This window comes from Ambystoma mexicanum, chromosome 2p (assembly GCF_040938575.1).
Source record: "Ambystoma mexicanum isolate Mex_15411 chromosome 2p, UKY_AmexF1_1, whole genome shotgun sequence".
Lineage (NCBI taxonomy): Eukaryota > Metazoa > Chordata > Amphibia > Caudata > Ambystomatidae > Ambystoma > Ambystoma mexicanum.
Genome location: NC_090923.1, coordinates 1,259,758,455 through 1,259,772,431, shown reverse-complemented (window position 1 = coordinate 1,259,772,431; position 13,977 = coordinate 1,259,758,455). Strand labels below are relative to the sequence as shown.

Sequence of the window (13,977 nt, the reverse complement as noted above, 5' to 3'; positions counted from 1 at the left end):
GCAAAGGGAGAGTCAATCAAACCATTCATTAGGATCTCAGGTCAAAGGTTTGCCATTCCAAATGTCCTTATGTCAGAGGGCAGAAAGTCCAAACACCATTTAGATATCGGGTGGTATGAAATGAAGAGGCAAACAACAATGAATAAGCATTCGTTGCTGCTGTATTGATCTGGTCCTTAAGGGTTTTAGTTTAATGCCAATTATATTTAAAGATAGAAAGATTAATGCTCCAGGGTGCTTGCAAAATGACACCCCCTCCCCATCACAATGGCTGGGTGATGCAAGCCTGAGAGCATCACAATAGACCCATAGACATGAGAAAAACTCTGTACCTCTGAGTGTATGTGGGCCCATGGCTGTATCAAGGACAAGGCAAGAACAGGAGGTGGGTAAGGCGTCAGCACCAGAGGGTGTCCGATTGAGCCCTGTAAGCAACAGATGTTGGACCGTCCTTTAAAAGATTCTGAGGCTGATTTCAATTTTAACTTTGCTGCTGATTTAAGGATTGCTCAACCTTGACCCACGTCTAGTTTGTTTGGATAAGCCCTGGAATTCCTTTACAGCTTGTACTGGTGGGAGATGATGTGAGTTTATCAACTGCAACGGGATATGAGGCTTGTGTGCCACAAAAAGCAGGTCTAGTATTTTTTATAAGAAAGCCACTTAAGAAGGGAACTTTGGACAACCCTACCGAGAGCAAAAGTATTACACAGGAGGTAAGGGGGTCAGTGGGTCAACTGATACAATAAACTGACTCACAGTCAAATGTGCTAAATCCAAACACTACCAGTTTCGACATGTTCCTGGCTTTCTGTTTCATTTTTTAACAGATCCATTCCTATGTACCTCTGTGCTTTCAACAGATTTTTCGTTGTAAGGGAGGGACATACAGTAGGCCGTAAAACATTCCTGGGCAGGAAAGACTATGTAAAAGCAAGAGTAGCAGACAGCTTAAAAGAATCATCAGCAGAACCCTCTACACCTTCCCCAAAAAATATAAAATTATTTCTCTGCATGTATGTGCGTTGAACAGCGCAAGTAATTTGGTTAATGTCAGTGGATAAATGTCACTTTCCCATAGCGCAGGACAACATCACTTGTACAGGCCCCTTCTGCAAAGGCATTACCGCTGTAGAAAGCAGTGAAAAAGTGAGGCAGTGTGCAGTCACCCCTGACCCTTCACTGCCCTGATCGGCCACGATCGGCCAAGGACCTCTCTATAAGAGCTGAGGGTGGAATTTTTCTGGACCTCGGTAACTTAGGGAGACATGGCTAAATGGATCCTCAATCAACGGCCCAGCCTTTGCTCTGTGGCCTGTCCGAATATGTCTGTTCTCCAAATTACCTGCCACTGCCCAGGTGTCAGCTTGTGAGATGGAATGACCTCCCAGGAAGCATACTGGCAGATGATTTGCATAGGCACACCCCCTCTCCCTCTCTCTTAGCCCTGCTTACTCCACAGTAGCAAGTATCTGGGGAAAATATAGTGGTCGAGGTGGGGTAGCAGTAACTAGCAACTATGAGAAAGTAAATCTGGGGCACTTGGCGACCTGTGGGAAACAACTGCAGAGCTCAGTGCCCAGAACTTTGTGGCACAGGGAGGAGGTCTGTGGGATTTCAGTAACTTGGAGACATGCAACCTGGTCGGGAGTGCTTCAGGTCTCCTTCCTTGCATGTTCCAAGCAACTCAACAAAGCATCAACAGGCTGAGATACCAGCCACAGAGCCCCTTTCCACTTGATTAAAAGCCTAAAATCTTTTCCATGCAAACACATAGCCCCCGAATACCATATTTTCTTTGTTTTCTCTCTCTCTGTCTCTCTCTCCTCCCTCCCTCCCTCCCTCCCTCCCTCCCTCTCTCCCTCCCTCCCTCCCTCCTTTCCACCACCCACAACCCCCCTCCCTCTCCCTCGTCCTCTCCCTACCATTACTTTTAAGTTTCCCTGCACTGCAGCACATTGCGACAATGGTAATTCACAATGGGACTGTTTGAAAGTTACAGAAATCAAAAAAGAATCAACCAACTAAAAGCAGCCAAATCCGGAGTACACTGCTCAGCCACAATTAAAGATTAAGGCCTAGAAGCAAGTAAAGCTGTAGTTCAGAGCGATGTTTGCAAATAGCACCTTAAAGCAGTTTACGCTGGAGTGCACAACAAGGGGGAAAAGTGATAATACCGAGTTTGGTAGAATGGGATAAAAAAACAAAAGCAGCGTGCCACTTCTAAAAGTACAAGTCAAGAAATTGAAGGTGGTGGGGCTGTTCATTCAGTCAATAGGACTCACAAGTAAACGGCTCCCGAGGCATTAGTGTTGAATTTGGCGCAAAATGTATTGTGTTGTCGTGTAATATGTATGAACATACAATTTCAATCTTCATTAAAAAAGATGTATTAAAAAATAAAGACTTGCAGATTAAGAAAGTTTCTGTCCTGTCGTGTGCCAAAAATAGTGAATGCTTTACGAATGTGCGTGTCATCCTTTGAAGCAGGGGCCAATTCAATTTTGCCATTTTCATTCCAATATTAGTACATGTTTTGCTGAGGTACATAGGAAGTTAAGTTCAGTTAAGAAATGAAACAAAAAGCCTGGAAACATGTTGAAACAGGTAGGATTTGGACTTACAATAAACTGATTCACAGTCAGATGTGCTATCCCTTGACCCACTGACACCCCTACCTTTTGTGTAATCCTTTCGCTCTCAGCAGGGTTGTCCAAAGTTCCCTACTTAAAGAGACTTTCTTATAAAAATGATCCTAGACCTGTTTTTTATGGCCCACATGCCTCATATCCCGTTGCTCTTGATAAACTCACATCATCTCCCACCAATACAAGCTGTAAAAGATGTCAAGGGCATAGCCAAGGAAACTAAACGTGGGCTGAAGGTTGAGCAATCCTTAAATCAGCAGCAAAAATAACATTGAAATCAGCCTCAGAATCTCTTAAAGGATGGGCCAACACTGGTTGCTTGCAGGGCGCAATCGGGCAGCCTCTGGTGCTGACGCCTTAAGGCAAGCGCAAAGGGAGAGCCAACCAAACCATTGATTAGGACCTCTGGACTTTCTGCTCTTTGACATAAGGACATTTGTTATGGCAAACATTTGACCAAACCCCATTTAGAAGTCGGATGTTATGGGATTAAGCGGCAAACAGCAATTCATCAGCATTCTTTGCTGCTGTATTGATCTGGTCCTAAAGGGTTTGGTTTAATGCCAATTATATTTAAAGATAAAAAGATTCATGCTCAAGGGTGCTTGCAAATCGACACCCCCTCCCCATCACGATGGCTGTGTGATGCAAGCGTAAGAGCATCACAGAAGACCCATAGACATGAGAAACACTCTGTACCTCTGAGTGTATGTGGGCCCATGGCTGGATCAAGGACAAGGCAAGAACAGGAGATGGCTTAAGGTGTCAGCACCCAGGCTGCCCCATTGCGCGCTGCCAGCAACAGATATTGGACCATCCTTTAAGAGATTCTGAGGCTGATTTCAATGTTAACTTTGCTGCTGATTAAAGGATTGCTCAACCTTCGACCCGCGTCTAGTTTGCTTGGCTAAGCCCTGAAAATCTTTTACAGCTTATATTGGTGAGAGATGAAGTGAGTTTATCAAGGGCAACGGGATATGAGGCATGTGTGCCACAGAATGCAGGTCTAGGATCTTTTATATGAAATCCACTTTGGAAAACCCTACTGAGAAAAAAAGGATTACACAAAAGGAAAGGGGGTCAGTGGGTCAAGGGATAGCACATCTAACTGTTAGTTAATTGTAAGTCCAAATCCTACCCGTTTCCACATTTTTCCAGGCTTTTTGTTTCATTTCTTAACAGATCCATTCCTATGTACCTCTGTGCTTTCAACAGATTTTTCGTTGTAAGGGAGGGACATACAGTAGGCCGTAAAACATTCCTGGGGAGGAAAGACTCTATGTAAAAACAAGAGTAGCAGACAGCTTAAAAGAATCATCAGCAGAACCCTCTACACCTTCCCCAAAAAATATAAAATTATTTCTCTGCATGTATGTGCGTTGAACAGCGCAAGTAATTTGGTTAATGTCAGTGGATAAATGTCACTTTCCCATAGCGCAGGACAACATCACTTGTACAGGCCCCTTCTGCAAAGGCATTACCGCTGTAGAAAGCAGTGAAAAAGTGAGGCAGTGTGCAGTCACCCCTGACCCTTCACTGCCCTGATCGGCCACGATCGGCCAAGGACCTCTCTATAAGAGCTGAGGGTGGAATTTTTCTGGACCTCGGTAACTTAGGGAGACATGGCTAAATGGATCCTCAATCAACGGCCCAGCCTTTGCTCTGTGGCCTGTCCGAATATGTCTGTTCTCCAAATTACCTGCCACTGCCCAGGTGTCAGCTTGTGAGATGGAATGACCTCCCAGGAAGCATACTGGCAGATGATTTGCATAGGCACGCCCCCTCTCCCTCTCTCTTAGCCCTGCTTACTCCACAGTAGCAAGTATCTGGGGAAAATATAGTGGTCGAGGTGGGGTAGCAGTAACTAGCAACTATGAGAAAGTAAATCTGGGGCACTTGGCGACCTGTGGGAAACAACTGCAGAGCTCAGTGCCCAGAACTTTGTGGCACAGGGAGGAGGTCTGTGGGATTTCAGTAACTTGGAGACATGCAACCTGGTCGGGAGTGCTTCAGGTCTCCTTCCTTGCATGTTCCAAGCAACTCAACAAAGCATCAACAGGCTGAGATACCAGCCACAGAGCCCCTTTCCACTTGATTAAAAGCCTAAAATCTTTTCCATGCAAACACATAGCCCCCGAATACCATATTTTCTTTGTTTTCTCTCTCTCTGTCTCTCTCTCCTCCCTCCCTCCCTCCCTCCCTCCCTCCCTCACTCCTTCCCACCCTCCCGCCCTCTCTCTTCCCCCCTCTCCCTCTCCCTCAATCCTCCCATTAATTTTAAGTTTTCATGCACTGCAGCACATTGTGACAATGGTATTTCACAATGGGACTGTTTGAAAGTTACAGAAATCAAAAAAGAAATCAACCAACTATAAGCAGCCACGTCCGGAGTACACTGCTCAGCTCCAATTAAAGATTAAGGCCCAGAAGCAAGTAAAGCTGTAGTTCAGAGCGATCTTTGCAAATATCACCTCAAAGCAGTTTACGCTGGAGTGCAGAACAAGGGGGAAAGTGATAATACTGAGTTTGGTAGAATGGAATAAAAAAAACAAAAGAAGCATGCCACTTCTAAAAGTACAAGTCAAGAAATTCAAGGGGACGTGGCTGTTCATTCAGTCAAGAGGATTCACAAGTAAAAGGCTCCTGAGGCATTAGTGTTGAATTTGGCGCAAAATGTATTGTGTTGTCGTGTAATATGAATGAACATACAATTTCAATCTTCATTAAAAAAGATCTATTAAAAAATAAAGACTTGCAAATTAAGAAAGTTTCTGTCCTGTCATGTGCCAAAAATAGTGAATGCTTTACGAATGTGCGTGTCATCCTTTAGAGCAGGGGCCAATTTAATTTTCCCATTATCATTCCAATATTAGTACATGTGTTGCAGAAGCAAGCGCAAAGGGAGAGTCAATCAAACCATTCATTAGGATCTCAGGTCAAAGGTTTGCCATTCCAAATGTCCTTATGTCAGAGGGCAGAAAGTCCAAACACCATTTAGATATCGGGTGGTATGAAATGAAGAGGCAAACAACAATGAATAAGCATTCGTTGCTGCTGTATTGATCTGGTCCTTAAGGGTTTTAGTTTAATGCCAATTATATTTAAAGATAGAAAGATTAATGCTCCAGGGTGCTTGCAAAATGACACCCCCTCCCCATCACAATGGCTGGGTGATGCAAGCCTGAGAGCATCACAATAGACCCATAGACATGAGAAAAACTCTGTACCTCTGAGTGTATGTGGGCCCATGGCTGTATCAAGGACAAGGCAAGAACAGGAGGTGGGTAAGGCGTCAGCACCAGAGGGTGTCCGATTGAGCCCTGTAAGCAACAGATGTTGGACCGTCCTTTAAAAGATTCTGAGGCTGATTTCAATTTTAACTTTGCTGCTGATTTAAGGATTGCTCAACCTTGACCCACGTCTAGTTTGTTTGGATAAGCCCTGGAATTCCTTTACAGCTTGTACTGGTGGGAGATGATGTGAGTTTATCAACTGCAACGGGATATGAGGCTTGTGTGCCACAAAAAGCAGGTCTAGTATTTTTTATAAGAAAGCCACTTAAGAAGGGAACTTTGGACAACCCTACCGAGAGCAAAAGTATTACACAGGAGGTAAGGGGGTCAGTGGGTCAACTGATACAATAAACTGACTCACAGTCAAATGTGCTAAATCCAAACACTACCAGTTTCGACATGTTCCTGGCTTTCTGTTTCATTTTTTAACAGATCCATTCCTATGTACCTCTGTGCTTTCAACAGATTTTTCGTTGTAAGGGAGGGACATACAGTAGGCCGTAAAACATTCCTGGGCAGGAAAGACTATGTAAAAGCAAGAGTAGCAGACAGCTTAAAAGAATCATCAGCAGAACCCTCTACACCTTCCCCAAAAAATATAAAATTATTTCTCTGCATGTATGTGCGTTGAACAGCGCAAGTAATTTGGTTAATGTCAGTGGATAAATGTCACTTTCCCATAGCGCAGGACAACATCACTTGTACAGGCCCCTTCTGCAAAGGCATTACCGCTGTAGAAAGCAGTGAAAAAGTGAGGCAGTGTGCAGTCACCCCTGACCCTTCACTGCCCTGATCGGCCACGATCGGCCAAGGACCTCTCTATAAGAGCTGAGGGTGGAATTTTTCTGGACCTCGGTAACTTAGGGAGACATGGCTAAATGGATCCTCAATCAACGGCCCAGCCTTTGCTCTGTGGCCTGTCCGAATATGTCTGTTCTCCAAATTACCTGCCACTGCCCAGGTGTCAGCTTGTGAGATGGAATGACCTCCCAGGAAGCATACTGGCAGATGATTTGCATAGGCACACCCCCTCTCCCTCTCTCTTAGCCCTGCTTACTCCACAGTAGCAAGTATCTGGGGAAAATATAGTGGTCGAGGTGGGGTAGCAGTAACTAGCAACTATGAGAAAGTAAATCTGGGGCACTTGGCGACCTGTGGGAAACAACTGCAGAGCTCAGTGCCCAGAACTTTGTGGCACAGGGAGGAGGTCTGTGGGATTTCAGTAACTTGGAGACATGCAACCTGGTCGGGAGTGCTTCAGGTCTCCTTCCTTGCATGTTCCAAGCAACTCAACAAAGCATCAACAGGCTGAGATACCAGCCACAGAGCCCCTTTCCACTTGATTAAAAGCCTAAAATCTTTTCCATGCAAACACATAGCCCCCGAATACCATATTTTCTTTGTTTTCTCTCTCTCTGTCTCTCTCTCCTCCCTCCCTCCCTCCCTCCCTCCCTCTCTCCCTCCCTCCCTCCCTCCTTTCCACCACCCACAACCCCCCTCCCTCTCCCTCGTCCTCTCCCTACCATTACTTTTAAGTTTCCCTGCACTGCAGCACATTGCGACAATGGTAATTCACAATGGGACTGTTTGAAAGTTACAGAAATCAAAAAAGAATCAACCAACTAAAAGCAGCCAAATCCGGAGTACACTGCTCAGCCACAATTAAAGATTAAGGCCTAGAAGCAAGTAAAGCTGTAGTTCAGAGCGATGTTTGCAAATAGCACCTTAAAGCAGTTTACGCTGGAGTGCACAACAAGGGGGAAAAGTGATAATACCGAGTTTGGTAGAATGGGATAAAAAAACAAAAGCAGCGTGCCACTTCTAAAAGTACAAGTCAAGAAATTGAAGGTGGTGGGGCTGTTCATTCAGTCAATAGGACTCACAAGTAAACGGCTCCCGAGGCATTAGTGTTGAATTTGGCGCAAAATGTATTGTGTTGTCGTGTAATATGTATGAACATACAATTTCAATCTTCATTAAAAAAGATGTATTAAAAAATAAAGACTTGCAGATTAAGAAAGTTTCTGTCCTGTCGTGTGCCAAAAATAGTGAATGCTTTACGAATGTGCGTGTCATCCTTTGAAGCAGGGGCCAATTCAATTTTCCCATTTTCATTCCAATATTAGTACATGTTTTGCTGAGGTACATAGGAAGTTAAGTTCAGTTAAGAAATGAAACAAAAAGCCTGGAAACATGTTGAAACAGGTAGGATTTGGACTTACAATAAACTGATTCACAGTCAGATGTGCTATCCCTTGACCCACTGACACCCCTACCTTTTGTGTAATCCTTTCGCTCTCAGCAGGGTTGTCCAAAGTTCCCTACTTAAAGAGACTTTCTTATAAAAATGATCCTAGACCTGTTTTTTATGGCCCACATGCCTCATATCCCGTTGCTCTTGATAAACTCACATCATCTCCCACCAATACAAGCTGTAAAAGATGTCAAGGGCATAGCCAAGGAAACTAAACGTGGGCTGAAGGTTGAGCAATCCTTAAATCAGCAGCAAAAATAACATTGAAATCAGCCTCAGAATCTCTTAAAGGATGGGCCAACACTGGTTGCTTGCAGGGCGCAATCGGGCAGCCTCTGGTGCTGACGCCTTAAGGCAAGCGCAAAGGGAGAGCCAACCAAACCATTGATTAGGACCTCTGGACTTTCTGCTCTTTGACATAAGGACATTTGTTATGGCAAACATTTGACCAAACCCCATTTAGAAGTCGGATGTTATGGGATTAAGCGGCAAACAGCAATTCATCAGCATTCTTTGCTGCTGTATTGATCTGGTCCTAAAGGGTTTGGTTTAATGCCAATTATATTTAAAGATAAAAAGATTCATGCTCAAGGGTGCTTGCAAATCGACACCCCCTCCCCATCACGATGGCTGTGTGATGCAAGCGTAAGAGCATCACAGAAGACCCATAGACATGAGAAACACTCTGTACCTCTGAGTGTATGTGGGCCCATGGCTGGATCAAGGACAAGGCAAGAACAGGAGATGGCTTAAGGTGTCAGCACCCAGGCTGCCCCATTGCGCGCTGCCAGCAACAGATATTGGACCATCCTTTAAGAGATTCTGAGGCTGATTTCAATGTTAACTTTGCTGCTGATTAAAGGATTGCTCAACCTTCGACCCGCGTCTAGTTTGCTTGGCTAAGCCCTGAAAATCTTTTACAGCTTATATTGGTGAGAGATGAAGTGAGTTTATCAAGGGCAACGGGATATGAGGCATGTGTGCCACAGAATGCAGGTCTAGGATCTTTTATATGAAATCCACTTTGGAAAACCCTACTGAGAAAAAAAGGATTACACAAAAGGAAAGGGGGTCAGTGGGTCAAGGGATAGCACATCTAACTGTTAGTTAATTGTAAGTCCAAATCCTACCCGTTTCCACATTTTTCCAGGCTTTTTGTTTCATTTCTTAACAGATCCATTCCTATGTACCTCTGTGCTTTCAACAGATTTTTCGTTGTAAGGGAGGGACATACAGTAGGCCGTAAAACATTCCTGGGGAGGAAAGACTCTATGTAAAAACAAGAGTAGCAGACAGCTTAAAAGAATCATCAGCAGAACCCTCTACACCTTCCCCAAAAAATATAAAATTATTTCTCTGCATGTATGTGCGTTGAACAGCGCAAGTAATTTGGTTAATGTCAGTGGATAAATGTCACTTTCCCATAGCGCAGGACAACATCACTTGTACAGGCCCCTTCTGCAAAGGCATTACCGCTGTAGAAAGCAGTGAAAAAGTGAGGCAGTGTGCTGTCACCCCTGACCCTTCACTGCCCTGATCGGCCACGATCGGCCAAGGACCTCTCTATAAGAGCTGAGGGTGGAATTTTTCTGGACCTCGGTAACTTAGGGAGACATGGCTAAATGGATCCTCAATCAACGGCCCAGCCTTTGCTCTGTGGCCTGTCCGAATATGTCTGTTCTCCAAATTACCTGCCACTGCCCAGGTGTCAGCTTGTGAGATGGAATGACCTCCCAGGAAGCATACTGGCAGATGATTTGCATAGGCACACCCCCTCTCCCTCTCTCTTAGCCCTGCTTACTCCACAGTAGCAAGTATCTGGGGAAAATATAGTGGTCGAGGTGGGGTAGCAGTAACTAGCAACTATGAGAAAGTAAATCTGGGGCACTTGGCGACCTGTGGGAAACAACTGCAGAGCTCAGTGCCCAGAACTTTGTGGCACAGGGAGGAGGTCTGTGGGATTTCAGTAACTTGGAGACATGCAACCTGGTCGGGAGTGCTTCAGGTCTCCTTCCTTGCATGTTCCAAGCAACTCAACAAAGCATCAACAGGCTGAGATACCAGCCACAGAGCCCCTTTCCACTTGATTAAAAGCCTAAAATCTTTTCCATGCAAACACATAGCCCCCGAATACCATATTTTCTTTGTTTTCTCTCTCTCTGTCTCTCTCTCCTCCCTCCCTCCCTCCCTCCCTCCCTCTCTCCCTCCCTCCCTCCCTCCTTTCCACCACCCACAACCCCCCTCCCTCTCCCTCGTCCTCTCCCTACCATTACTTTTAAGTTTCCCTGCACTGCAGCACATTGCGACAATGGTAATTCACAATGGGACTGTTTGAAAGTTACAGAAATCAAAAAAGAATCAACCAACTAAAAGCAGCCAAATCCGGAGTACACTGCTCAGCCACAATTAAAGATTAAGGCCTAGAAGCAAGTAAAGCTGTAGTTCAGAGCGATGTTTGCAAATAGCACCTTAAAGCAGTTTACGCTGGAGTGCACAACAAGGGGGAAAAGTGATAATACCGAGTTTGGTAGAATGGGATAAAAAAACAAAAGCAGCGTGCCACTTCTAAAAGTACAAGTCAAGAAATTGAAGGTGGTGGGGCTGTTCATTCAGTCAATAGGACTCACAAGTAAACGGCTCCCGAGGCATTAGTGTTGAATTTGGCGCAAAATGTATTGTGTTGTCGTGTAATATGTATGAACATACAATTTCAATCTTCATTAAAAAAGATGTATTAAAAAATAAAGACTTGCAGATTAAGAAAGTTTCTGTCCTGTCGTGTGCCAAAAATAGTGAATGCTTTACGAATGTGCGTGTCATCCTTTGAAGCAGGGGCCAATTCAATTTTGCCATTTTCATTCCAATATTAGTACATGTTTTGCTGAGGTACATAGGAAGTTAAGTTCAGTTAAGAAATGAAACAAAAAGCCTGGAAACATGTTGAAACAGGTAGGATTTGGACTTACAATAAACTGATTCACAGTCAGATGTGCTATCCCTTGACCCACTGACACCCCTACCTTTTGTGTAATCCTTTCGCTCTCAGCAGGGTTGTCCAAAGTTCCCTACTTAAAGAGACTTTCTTATAAAAATGATCCTAGACCTGTTTTTTATGGCCCACATGCCTCATATCCCGTTGCTCTTGATAAACTCACATCATCTCCCACCAATACAAGCTGTAAAAGATGTCAAGGGCATAGCCAAGGAAACTAAACGTGGGCTGAAGGTTGAGCAATCCTTAAATCAGCAGCAAAAATAACATTGAAATCAGCCTCAGAATCTCTTAAAGGATGGGCCAACACTGGTTGCTTGCAGGGCGCAATCGGGCAGCCTCTGGTGCTGACGCCTTAAGGCAAGCGCAAAGGGAGAGCCAACCAAACCATTGATTAGGACCTCTGGACTTTCTGCTCTTTGACATAAGGACATTTGTTATGGCAAACATTTGACCAAACCCCATTTAGAAGTCGGATGTTATGGGATTAAGCGGCAAACAGCAATTCATCAGCATTCTTTGCTGCTGTATTGATCTGGTCCTAAAGGGTTTGGTTTAATGCCAATTATATTTAAAGATAAAAAGATTCATGCTCAAGGGTGCTTGCAAATCGACACCCCCTCCCCATCACGATGGCTGTGTGATGCAAGCGTAAGAGCATCACAGAAGACCCATAGACATGAGAAACACTCTGTACCTCTGAGTGTATGTGGGCCCATGGCTGGATCAAGGACAAGGCAAGAACAGGAGATGGCTTAAGGTGTCAGCACCCAGGCTGCCCCATTGCGCGCTGCCAGCAACAGATATTGGACCATCCTTTAAGAGATTCTGAGGCTGATTTCAATGTTAACTTTGCTGCTGATTAAAGGATTGCTCAACCTTCGACCCGCGTCTAGTTTGCTTGGCTAAGCCCTGAAAATCTTTTACAGCTTATATTGGTGAGAGATGAAGTGAGTTTATCAAGGGCAACGGGATATGAGGCATGTGTGCCACAGAATGCAGGTCTAGGATCTTTTATATGAAATCCACTTTGGAAAACCCTACTGAGAAAAAAAGGATTACACAAAAGGAAAGGGGGTCAGTGGGTCAAGGGATAGCACATCTAACTGTTAGTTAATTGTAAGTCCAAATCCTACCCGTTTCCACATTTTTCCAGGCTTTTTGTTTCATTTCTTAACAGATCCATTCCTATGTACCTCTGTGCTTTCAACAGATTTTTCGTTGTAAGGGAGGGACATACAGTAGGCCGTAAAACATTCCTGGGGAGGAAAGACTCTATGTAAAAACAAGAGTAGCAGACAGCTTAAAAGAATCATCAGCAGAACCCTCTACACCTTCCCCAAAAAATATAAAATTATTTCTCTGCATGTATGTGCGTTGAACAGCGCAAGTAATTTGGTTAATGTCAGTGGATAAATGTCACTTTCCCATAGCGCAGGACAACATCACTTGTACAGGCCCCTTCTGCAAAGGCATTACCGCTGTAGAAAGCAGTGAAAAAGTGAGGCAGTGTGCAGTCACCCCTGACCCTTCACTGCCCTGATCGGCCACGATCGGCCAAGGACCTCTCTATAAGAGCTGAGGGTGGAATTTTTCTGGACCTCGGTAACTTAGGGAGACATGGCTAAATGGATCCTCAATCAACGGCCCAGCCTTTGCTCTGTGGCCTGTCCGAATATGTCTGTTCTCCAAATTACCTGCCACTGCCCAGGTGTCAGCTTGTGAGATGGAATGACCTCCCAGGAAGCATACTGGCAGATGATTTGCATAGGCACGCCCCCTCTCCCTCTCTCTTAGCCCTGCTTACTCCACAGTAGCAAGTATCTGGGGAAAATATAGTGGTCGAGGTGGGGTAGCAGTAACTAGCAACTATGAGAAAGTAAATCTGGGGCACTTGGCGACCTGTGGGAAACAACTGCAGAGCTCAGTGCCCAGAACTTTGTGGCACAGGGAGGAGGTCTGTGGGATTTCAGTAACTTGGAGACATGCAACCTGGTCGGGAGTGCTTCAGGTCTCCTTCCTTGCATGTTCCAAGCAACTCAACAAAGCATCAACAGGCTGAGATACCAGCCACAGAGCCCCTTTCCACTTGATTAAAAGCCTAAAATCTTTTCCATGCAAACACATAGCCCCCGAATACCATATTTTCTTTGTTTTCTCTCTCTCTGTCTCTCTCTCCTCCCTCCCTCCCTCCCTCCCTCCCTCCCTCCCTCACTCCTTCCCACCCTCCCGCCCTCTCTCTTCCCCCCTCTCCCTCTCCCTCAATCCTCCCATTAATTTTAAGTTTTCATGCACTGCAGCACATTGTGACAATGGTATTTCACAATGGGACTGTTTGAAAGTTACAGAAATCAAAAAAGAAATCAACCAACTATAAGCAGCCACGTCCGGAGTACACTGCTCAGCTCCAATTAAAGATTAAGGCCCAGAAGCAAGTAAAGCTGTAGTTCAGAGCGATCTTTGCAAATATCACCTCAAAGCAGTTTACGCTGGAGTGCAGAACAAGGGGGAAAGTGATAATACTGAGTTTGGTAGAATGGAATAAAAAAAACAAAAGAAGCATGCCACTTCTAAAAGTACAAGTCAAGAAATTCAAGGGACGTGGCTGTTCATTCAGTCAAGAGGATTCACAATGTAAAAGGCTCCTGAGGCATTAGTGTTGAATTTGGCGCAAAATGTATTGTGTTGTCGTGTAATATGAATGAACATACAATTTCAATCTTCATTAAAAAAGATCTATTAAAAAATAAAGACTTGCAAATTAAGAAAGTTTCTGTCCTGTCATGTGCC

General features: G+C 44.6%; 1 non-coding gene across 1 annotated transcript; it reads right to left on the bottom strand.

The window, feature by feature from the left end:
- Positions 1-5,436: 5,436 nt before the first annotated feature.
- On the bottom strand, positions 5,437-5,543 carry LOC138568626 (U6 spliceosomal RNA). The gene has a single exon (XR_011302945.1). It is a non-coding gene; the product is annotated as a U6 spliceosomal RNA (small nuclear RNA).
- Positions 5,544-13,977: the final 8,434 nt, after the last annotated feature.